Source organism: Sander vitreus, unplaced genomic scaffold (assembly GCF_031162955.1).
Source record: "Sander vitreus isolate 19-12246 unplaced genomic scaffold, sanVit1 ctg207_0, whole genome shotgun sequence".
In the NCBI taxonomy this organism is placed as follows: domain Eukaryota; kingdom Metazoa; phylum Chordata; class Actinopteri; order Perciformes; family Percidae; genus Sander; species Sander vitreus.
The window spans coordinates 135,001-145,000 of record NW_027595405.1 but is presented as its reverse complement, the minus strand read 5'-3'; the positions used below and the strand labels follow the sequence as shown (position 1 = coordinate 145,000).

General features: G+C 44.1%; 1 protein-coding gene and 1 pseudogene across 6 annotated transcripts in view; both read right to left on the bottom strand.

The window, feature by feature from the left end:
• LOC144513287 (transmembrane protein 200C-like) overlaps positions 1–6,877 on the bottom strand; it is a 14,481-nt pseudogene extending 7,604 nt beyond the window's left edge. The window contains exon 1 of the transcript XR_013501110.1: positions 6,651–6,877. The product of XR_013501110.1 is annotated as a transmembrane protein 200C-like (transcript). The remainder of the gene's footprint in view (positions 1–6,650) is intronic.
• A 1,447-nt stretch (positions 6,878–8,324) lies between these two features.
• The window catches only part of LOC144513290 (lethal(3)malignant brain tumor-like protein 4), a 21,261-nt gene continuing 19,585 nt past the window's right edge, over positions 8,325–10,000 (bottom strand). For all 5 annotated transcript variants that reach the window (XM_078244318.1, XM_078244320.1, XM_078244321.1 and 2 more), the window contains one exon: positions 8,325–10,000. This exon is cut by the window's right edge and continues 1,116 nt beyond it. The gene's annotated coding sequence lies outside the window, so the exon portion shown is untranslated.

The window sequence follows — 10,000 nt, the reverse complement described above, 5'->3', positions numbered from 1 at the left end:
ATATTTTTGCCAGTTTAGCTGTAGAAAAATGCGTCCTATGTAAAACTTTAAACTGGATTAAGCTTAGACGAGCACAGGATGTAGTCCCATTGACCCTACGCACAGCTTCCTCCCATGTACTATCTGGTATTGTCTCTCCTAGTTCATCATCCCACTTTGCTCTAATCTCATCCAGAGTATTGTCACCACGGGAAGTGATGTTATAAGTTCTGGAAATAAGTCCCTTTATTTAGAAGACACTTCCAAGATATCCTCCAAACCAGATGGCTCTGGTCCATTTGGAAAATCCGTCGTATTACTATGAATAAAGTGGCAAATCTGTAGATATCTAAAATGATTTGAACAGGAGAGATCACATTTTTCACATTTGTCTTTGAAACTTGCAAATACACCATCCTTATGAAAGTCTTGCCTGTTCCATCCCAACAAGGTTTCATCTATTCTAGCTGGAATAAATGGATGATTATGGCAAATTGGGGCTTGAATGGAAATATTAGGGAGACCCAAATGTTTTCTAAATTGTTGCCAAATACGTAATGTATTAATGAGCGTTGGATTTGAAGTATGTGTTGAAATAGCTAGAGGGATTTTAGGAGTGACTAAAGCTGAGAGTGATGAGGTTCACACCAGACCATACCTGATGACTGACACCAATTAAGTATTTTCTGGCAGTGAGCCGCCCAAAAAGTAAAACTGTAAATTTGGCAAACCCAAGCCTCCGTTGGAACGATGTCTTTGAAGGAATCTCTGTTGAAGTCTAGAAGCTTTACCAGTCCAAATAAATGATATTATATACCTATCAAGACATTGAAAGAATGATTTAGGCAGATAAACTGGAAGTCACTGAAAAAGATACAGAAATCTAGGGAGAACATTCATTTTAATACAGTTAATCCGACCAACCAATGACTAATGAATGGCTTTCCACCTCTGAAACTCAGACTTTAATCTATTCACTAATGGAGTAAAGGTTTTATGGTATATCTCAGGAAAGGGTTCGAGTCAGATTAATACCTAAATACTTAAACCCATCTTTAGACACACAAAAAGATAAATCTGAGTCCTGAAGAGACCGGGCCCAAGCATTTATAGGAGAGTAGTCACATTTTAGTTAGGTTCAGTTTATAACCAGAGAAAATACTAAATGTTTGCAATATATTCAAAACATGGGGAATACAATGTATAGGGTCTGATAGGTACAACAATAAATCATCCGCATACAAAGATAACTTATGGGTCAGTCCCCATCTATGAATTCCACATATTTCGGGTTTTGACTTGAACACAATAGAAAGAGGTTCAATAACTGAAGCAAATGGACTTATTGGCGATCCCTGACGTGTTTCCCCTCGTCAGGGAAAATAATTTGGACTGATTCCCATTGGTGACTACTGATGCCTTTGGGCTGAAGTATAAAAGCTCCACTCTACCCTATCAAATGCTTTTTCAGCGTCCAGTGAAATGACCACTTCAGCCACCTCACTGGACGCTGGTGAGTATAAGACATTTAGAAGGCGACGCACATTCGAAAAAGGAGTGCCGTCCCGTCATAAAACCCGTTTGGTCCAGGGAGATCACCTCCGATAAAACTTTTTCCAAACAGCATGCGAGTACTTTTGCCAATATTTTGATATCATAATTAAGGAGGGAAATAGGGCGATACGACCCACATTCCTTTCTGTCTTTCCCTGGTTTTAACAGTGAAGTTATGGAGGCTTCAGTCAATGTCCGGGGCAAAGTACCATCAGCTTTCGAGTCATTAAACATATCAAGTAAAAGTGGAATTAGGGGCCCGGTGCCTTTCCATTTTGCATGGTCCTAACTGCATCTGCAATTTCGGTGTGCGAAATAGGGAGATCTAGTTCTGCTCTACTGATTGCACTAATGGTGGGCATATTTAAATTGCTGAAAAATTATCCATAACTGTATTGTCTTTAGGAGCTTCAGATGAATACAAATTTGAATAAAATGCCTGAAATGTATCATTAATTTCTACAGGATCAACTATAACTTCTCCATTATCCTTCATAATACACGGGATATGTTGTTCAGATGCTCTACTTTTTAACTGGTGGGCTAAAAGACGACCCAACTTTTCCCCATGTTCATACATAATGCCCCGTGATCTCAACAACATCCTTTCAGTTTCTTCTGATGCCAACAACTCATCCTTAGCCTGAAGTTCTACTTGTTCTTTATAGAGATCTGGGCATGGGGAAGCTGAATATTGGCTATTTATCACCTGAGATAATATGAGATAATATTCCCCCCTAATACCAACCTTGAGTGTCTCCCACAAAATATCAGGAGATACACCATCTGTTATGTCTCGTCAAGTTTGTTAAGTGTAGTCACTCATGTCTTGTCTTGTTGTGCACTTCCTGTTTTATGTTGTATTCACTTGCCTCTCGTTTCAGACCCTGACTTCCTCCCTTTGTGTGATTTTCCCGCCAGTGTGATTGTCTCCCCGCCCCTGATTGTTTTCACCTGTTTCCCCGACCTCATGTATAAATGTTCCTTGTCTCCCTTTGTCTTGTGCCAGTTCGTCTTGTTCGTTCCACTAAAAGTGTCGTCAACATTTCTAGCCATACCTCCATGTTTCCAGGTTTTTGGGTACTGACTGATCCTCTTTGTGAACGCTTTTTGTTGAACCTTTTTTGCCAAGTAAACTTTTTGTTAAAACTTTCTACTGAGTTAAGAGTCGTCCATTTGAGTCCATCAGTCTGGAGTCTGAGCTTGTTACACCATCACCTCTATTAAACTCAAGAAACTCATCAATGGCTGAAGAGATCATTTGACAAAATCCCTTCTCTTTCAACAAAGAAGTGTCCAATCTCCATGGAGTATACTCCGCACTTTTGTGTAATAAAGAAAGGTCTAAAAGTACCGGGCATGATCCGACTCAATTATAGATGAATATTCCATTTTTTTTAACCAGAGACAGCAATGCTCTATCAATGAAGAAATAATCAATTCTACTATACGTATGGTGTACATGGGAGAAATAAGAATACGTTTTGCTCAATGGGAAACAGAAACGCCGTGGGTCGATACAGCCACCTGATCCGTGAACATTGACAATCTCTTGGCCATTTTGGAGGGAGAGTTTTTGGAGATTTTGGATTAGAACGATCCAGAGACGGAATAATTGTACAATTTAGATCTCCTCCAAAAATTAGAGAATGGGAATTGAGACTTGGAATAGATGCTAACAATCTGTCATCGTCCCAATTAGGAGCATATATGCTCACCAGTATGACAGGTTTGAAATATAAAGACCCTAATATAATGACATGTCCTCTGTTACCTTAGTTGGGTTAAAAGGAACTTTTTATGTATCAGGATAGCCACCCCTCTGGACCTATGGGTAAATCCTGAATGAAATAATTGACCTACTCATGTTTTCCTTAATCTGAGCTGATCTTTCACCATTAAGTGAGATTCTTGCAAAAAAGCAATTTCACATTTAAAAAATGTCAAATGTGCAAATATTCTTGCTTGTTTCATAGGTCCATTCATCCATTCATCCATTCATCCTCTTGACAGTCCAGCTTATAAACCTGACAGCTTCACCCAAGTCTTGATTAAGCCTACCTTTATTCATAACAAACTCAAAACTGGTAAGCTACAAATACTTAACAAATCAGTGAAAACACATGACGCACCTCCCTCTACCCCGAACCCCCCCACATCCCACACAACAAAAACATAACAAACTGAAACCCATAGCGTGTGAACTGCCTATGTCTAGATCCCAAAATGGGATAAACTGCAGGCTCGCTAAAGATGCCTTAAATACTGTTATCTCCAAGAGTCCCAACATTTGTCAAAGTACATCAAATATGAAAGTGCCGTACATTTTACGAGCTAAATAAGGCGAGTGTGCTTTTATCCATTAACAGCAGTTATCATGCAGTCTAGGTCGATTCCTCCGAGCTCGTCTTAAGTCCATCACCTCCCTTCACTCCATGGACCAAATGCGCTTGTTGTAGATTTCCTGTGCTTCGTCCGGGGAATCGAAGGTGAGCGTCTCTTCCCCCAGGATCTCTCTCAGGCGGGCTGGATACACCAGGCGGGATTTCACTCCCTTCTCATACAAGGCTTGTTTAACTGCGTTGAAAGCCCTGTGTTTTTTCGCCAAGGTAGGACTCAGGTCGGGATAGAACCGAAAGCTAGCATCGTGGAACTTCACCTCATGGCTCCTTGCCCAATGCAGCGCTGCTTCTTTTTGTTGAAAACTTCGAAAACACACCACAAATGGTCTGGCAGGCTTCCCGTGCGCTGGTCTAGGAGCCAAGGATCTATGTGCTCTCTCCAATTCAGGTGGCTCAGCGAAAACACTTGACCCCAGACAGTCCATAAGTAGCTTTGCCATGAATATAACTGGATCTTTGCCATTCTCGCTGCCCGCTGATCTGTTCTCGAGATCATCCACCCTCCATAGTTGCTTCAGCAGTATCCAAGGGCTCAAAGTTCTCACCAGCTATAGCCTCTGTTGATGCTAGTCTGGTTTGGAACGAGCAGACGGTGTCTCGTATAGCATCCACAGCAGTCTGGAGTGGTTTAGCGACCCTTGAATCAACGCGTGTTATAGGCAGCTCTCGCTCTCTCTCCGCCCTGTTTTGGGTGTTTTTGTTCTGTGTGTCTGTGTGTGTCTGTGTTCTTCCACCTGGAGGTGGAGGTGTGTTCAGAGGAAAGTAGGTCAAGGGGCGTGGCCGAATCAACACTGCACAGATTCAATCCAGCAATACTTAAACCCGGGCTGATCACCTCTTCGGTGCCAGTTCGTTAGCTACACCCATGTGGTAACTTGGCTCTGAGGTCTCAGTTTACTCAAGTTGTGTCCGTGTTGTCTTGTGCCCCCTAGCTTTTGTCTTTGTTCTCCTGAGCTCATACTTCCCTGTGTTTCTGTCCAGTGTCCGCTCAGACCTGCTGCCTCCTCCGCTGTGCCTACAAGCTTCCAGTCTCACCGTCCAGCCTAATCCTCCACCTGTGGAAACTACTGGGAACTCTTCCCTGCCTGTCCGCCTCGAGTCTCGTACAACCTGAATCTCGGTACTCGGACCAGCCAGGAGATTCCCTGCTCAGACAAAACCCACACTGTATCTCTGAGTACTCTTTTGTTCATTAAAACCTTTACAAACTGCTTTCGTTGTCTGTGTGTGAAATCTCTGCGTTCTGGGTCAGAACAAGCCCCTAACAACATGGAGATATCTTCCGTTAGAACAGATCTCTGCTTAGCTAGTTCAGTCACAAGTTGAGGCGTGGATACAACATCTTCCATCTTGCCACCAGCCCTGTCCTCCGCCATAGCTGAAAGTTAGCTAGCAAGACTAGCCTGCCGTGTTGACAGTGTTTGCTGCCAGGATTTCGGTTTGCCACTCGTTCCAGCCGTAACACAAAGTGTAGTAAACGTTATCTCGCAAGTGTATGATTCCACAAAAACACAAATTGAAGCCCAGGGTGATGTTAAAACAGTATAAAGTTAACTGGGAGCTCCGTACTGCGTGTCTCACCCCCTAACGCTTGAGTTTTATCATTGAATTAGAACGGTCAGATTTGGCTTGGACAAAAGTCTTGTCGCATACAAAAATACAGTAATGTACAGTAGAAATTATACTTTATTTTGAATACACAAACCTGAATAACATCAACGCATAAAGTCATGGTGCCTTGGGAAAAATAATGAATACCGTGTATGACTCCCTTGAGCTTGGACGTCTCGGCAATGACTCAAATAACTTATTGATGAAGTCATCTGGAATAGCACAGAAAGCAGTCTTGCAGGACTCCCAGAGATCATCAAGATTCATTCATCAAGATCATCTTCCAAGCCTCCTCCTTCATCTTCCCCCAGACATGCTCAGTAATGCTCATGTCTGGTGACTGGGCTGGCTAATCCTTGTAGCTCACGTTATGGCTCCGTAGCAGACGTTTTTATAACAATAGGCTAACGATTGGGTCATAACCACGAGACTTCCTGTCTCATAGTAGAGGAGTTACCGTATAGTACAGGAGAAGCTCTCAGGCAGTTTGGACTTCCATCAGCTGTTTAAGTGTAATGACTAATGTTAACTATCATTTTAGTGATCAATAATGAGCCTGTGTCTATGTTATCTCCTTACATATACCTACGCTCTCCGTCTCTGCTAGATTGGGAATGATTGAGATTTCTCTTGGCACAGCTACCAGAAGACTTCCAACTTTCAGACAGGTTGCTCACGTCACATCTACGTCTTCAAGCTCAGTTGGAGGCTGCTCAGTAACGCTCAGCCATCACCGGGAAAGAGACGTCACTGGTCTCCGTCCAGAGACACGGGGTCTGCTGGTCCATTTATTTAACTGTCTGGGATTAGCTTCCTGTACGTATCTTATCTTTATCGTATGCTGACTACATCTCCCAGCATGCACCTTCTTCACAGAGTCTACAACCCTGACACAGACTGTCAGATACTGGATCAATAGGAACACTCTGACAGAGGAAACACAGAGCAGATGGCTGGTATTAACCTGCATTAACGGTATTATTGATTATTAACATAAACACCCAGAATGTGCAGCGCTGCTGGAGGAGGTGTGATGCTATTGGTTTAAAATCTGCAGCCGACTGGTGAACAGAAGAAGATAGAAAATAGAATAAAATGTCTCACTGTTGGAGCAGCGGTCGCGTCACGTTTCTCCTCTTCCCTCTTCATCTTCATCCTCTTCCTCCGGCTGCTGCAATCGCTGTTTCTCCTCTTTCAATCTGCAGCCTCTTCCTCTCTCGCTGCGTCTCTCTCTCTTTGGAGGAGGAGATTCAATTCTCTTACACACACAGACACACACACACACACACACACACACACACACACACACAGACAGACACACACACACAGAGACACACACACACACAGAGACACACATACACAGACAGACAGACACACACACAGAGACACACACAGACACACACACAGAGACACACACACACAAAGACACACACAGAGAGACACACACACACACACACACAGAGAGACACACTGACACACACACACACACACACAGACACACACACACACACACATATAGAGACACACACAGACACACACACATAGAGACACACACACACACACACACAAAGACACACAGACACACACACACACACACACACACTGACACTGACACACACACACACATAGAGACACACACAAAGACACACAAAGACACACATAGACACACAGACACACACACACACACACACACACACACACAGACAGACAGACACACACACACAGAGACACACACACACACAGAGACACACACACACAGACAGACAGACACACACACTGACACACAGACACACACAAAGACACACAAAAAGACACACAAAGACACACAGACACACACACACACACACACACACACACACAGACTGTTTTTGTTACATTCATGCCAATGAAGAGACTGGTTCCTTCCAATGACTCTGAGTCTGTCTGTCTCTCCCTACCTGTCTGTCTGTCTGTCCCTACCTGTCTGTCTGTCTCTCTCTACCTGTCTGTCATTAACAGTAGAACTGTGTAAATAAACTGACTGAATGTGTTAAAGCTGCATTCTGTCTCTGGTCCAGCAGGGGGCGCCTCCTCTCTGCTGGACCAGAGACATTCAACAACAAACTACGGGGGTGGGGGGGTCATAGACTGCTAACATTAATGGACAAAGCTCTCTCTGACATCCAGCAGGGGGGAGACTCCTTAAAGCTGTATTCTCGCTAACTTCCAGCAGGGGGAGACTCCTTAAAGCTGTATTCTCGCTAACTTCCAGCAGGGGGAGACTCCTTAAAGCTGTATTCTCGCTAACTTCCAGCAGGGGGAGACTCCTTAAAGCTGTATTCTCGCTAACTTCCAGCAGGGGGAGACACATGTGGTTGCTCAAGGGAGGTTGGTTTCTGTAGAAGTCTATGAGAAAGTGACCCACTTCTCACTTGATTTATTACTTCAGTAAACATTTTCATAATGAGTTGATGGTCTCAGTCGCTAGTTTGAAGTCTTCTGCAACACAGAACGATGTTCATTTAGTGAATTTTTTTTAATCGGCGATAAAGCAGGTGGTGTTTTAGGGCATTAACACATCGACTCACCTTTACTGACCTCCAACTCTTTACTATGAACAGCCACAAAAACGTTAAAAAAAACATCCAGAAAACGTTCCAAAAAGCCACAAAATGGCCGTTAAAAGTATTAAAGAAAAGAGACAAAAAAGTTACAAAACACATTGAGATAAGGTTAATAAAATCTTCAGAAAAATTGTCGTAAGAAGCCACAAAAAAACACAAACTAAATGGACCAATGAATGATCAGCACTCAGAGAAACTTTATTAGTCTCTTCAGACTCAGACAGAAAGAGAAGAGAAACTAAACATGTGACCCTGAGGGAAAGTACGAACTGAGCATGTGCAGCTTTATAACAGACTTCCTGACAGGTTGTCGGTTTGAGTCCCGGCAGAAACACAGAAATACAAATATAATATTTATATAAACTTTAGAATAGAAATCTATAGACATACAACAATAGAAACTCTTCACACGAACAAAACTATAAATATAAACTCTGAACGGGACCGGCCAATCACAGCAGAGGAGGCGGGACTTTCAGATGATGTCACAGGAAGTTACGAACCTTCATCAAAAAAACAAAAGTCTGAGAAGAAAAATCCTGAGAGGAAATGACATCACATGTTCTGTTTTTAAAGAGTTTTTAAAGAGGGGGCGGAGCCACGGTGTGATGTCATCGACTGTTTCCTGTTTATAAACCTGGGGCAGACACACACACACACACACACACACACACACACACACACACACAGACACACACACACACACACACAGAGATACACACACAGACACACACACACAGACACACACACACAGACACACACACACACACACACACAGACAGACACACACACACACAGACACACACACACAGAGACACACACACACACACACAGACACACACACACACAGACAGACAGACAGACAGGCAGACAGACACACACACACACTCACACTCACATCATGCTGCTTGCTGATTGGCTCAGTGACGCTGATGAGATTTACTCCTCAGGGATTGAATGACAAGGCGTTTTTAGACACTCGATACTTTAGTTTAGAGGCAATTCGGTCGGTGCCGAAGAGAACAATAGACTACATCGTGATTATAAGATATTTTATTTAAAAGAAGAATAGAAATAGGTACCCAGCCCTAATTGTGAAACAAGCTTTGGGGTAGCTGTCGTTTGGGAGGGGTGTAGCTGTCGTTTGGGAGGGGTGTAGCTCTCGTCTGGGAAGGGGGTAGATCTTGTTTGGGAGGGGTGTAGCTGTCGTCTGGGAGGGGTGTAGCACTAGTTTGGGAGGGGTGTAGCACTAGTTTGGGAGGGGTGTAGCTCTAGTTTGGGAGGGGTGTAGCTGTCATCTGGGAGGGGTGTAGCTGTCGTTTGGGAGGGGTGTAGCTGTCGTCTGGGAGGGGTGTAGCACTAGTTTGGGAGGGGTGTAGCACTAGTTTGGGAGGGGTGTAGCACTAGTTTGGGAGGGGTGTAGCTGTCGTTTGGGAGGGGTGTAGCTGTCGTCTGGGAGGGGTGTAGCTGTCGTTTGGGGGGGGTGTAGCTGTCGTTTGGGAGGGGTGTGGCTCTTGTTTGGGAGGGGTGTAGCTGTCGTTTGGGAGGGGTGTAGCTGTCATTTGGGAGGGGTGTAGCTCTTGTCTGGGAAGGGGGTAGATCTTGTTTGGGAGGGGTGTAGCTGTCGTCTGGGAGGGGTGTAGCACTAGTTTGGGAGGGGTGTAGCACTAGTTTGGGAGGGGTGTAGCTGTCGTTTGGGAGGGGTGTAGCTGTCGTCTGGGAGGGGTGTAGCACTAGTTTGGGAGGGGTGTAGCACTAGTTTGGGAGGGGTGTAGCTGTCGTTTGGGAGGGGTGTAGCTGTCGTTTGGGAGGGGTGTGGCTCTTGTTTGAGAGGGGTGTAGCTGTCGTTTG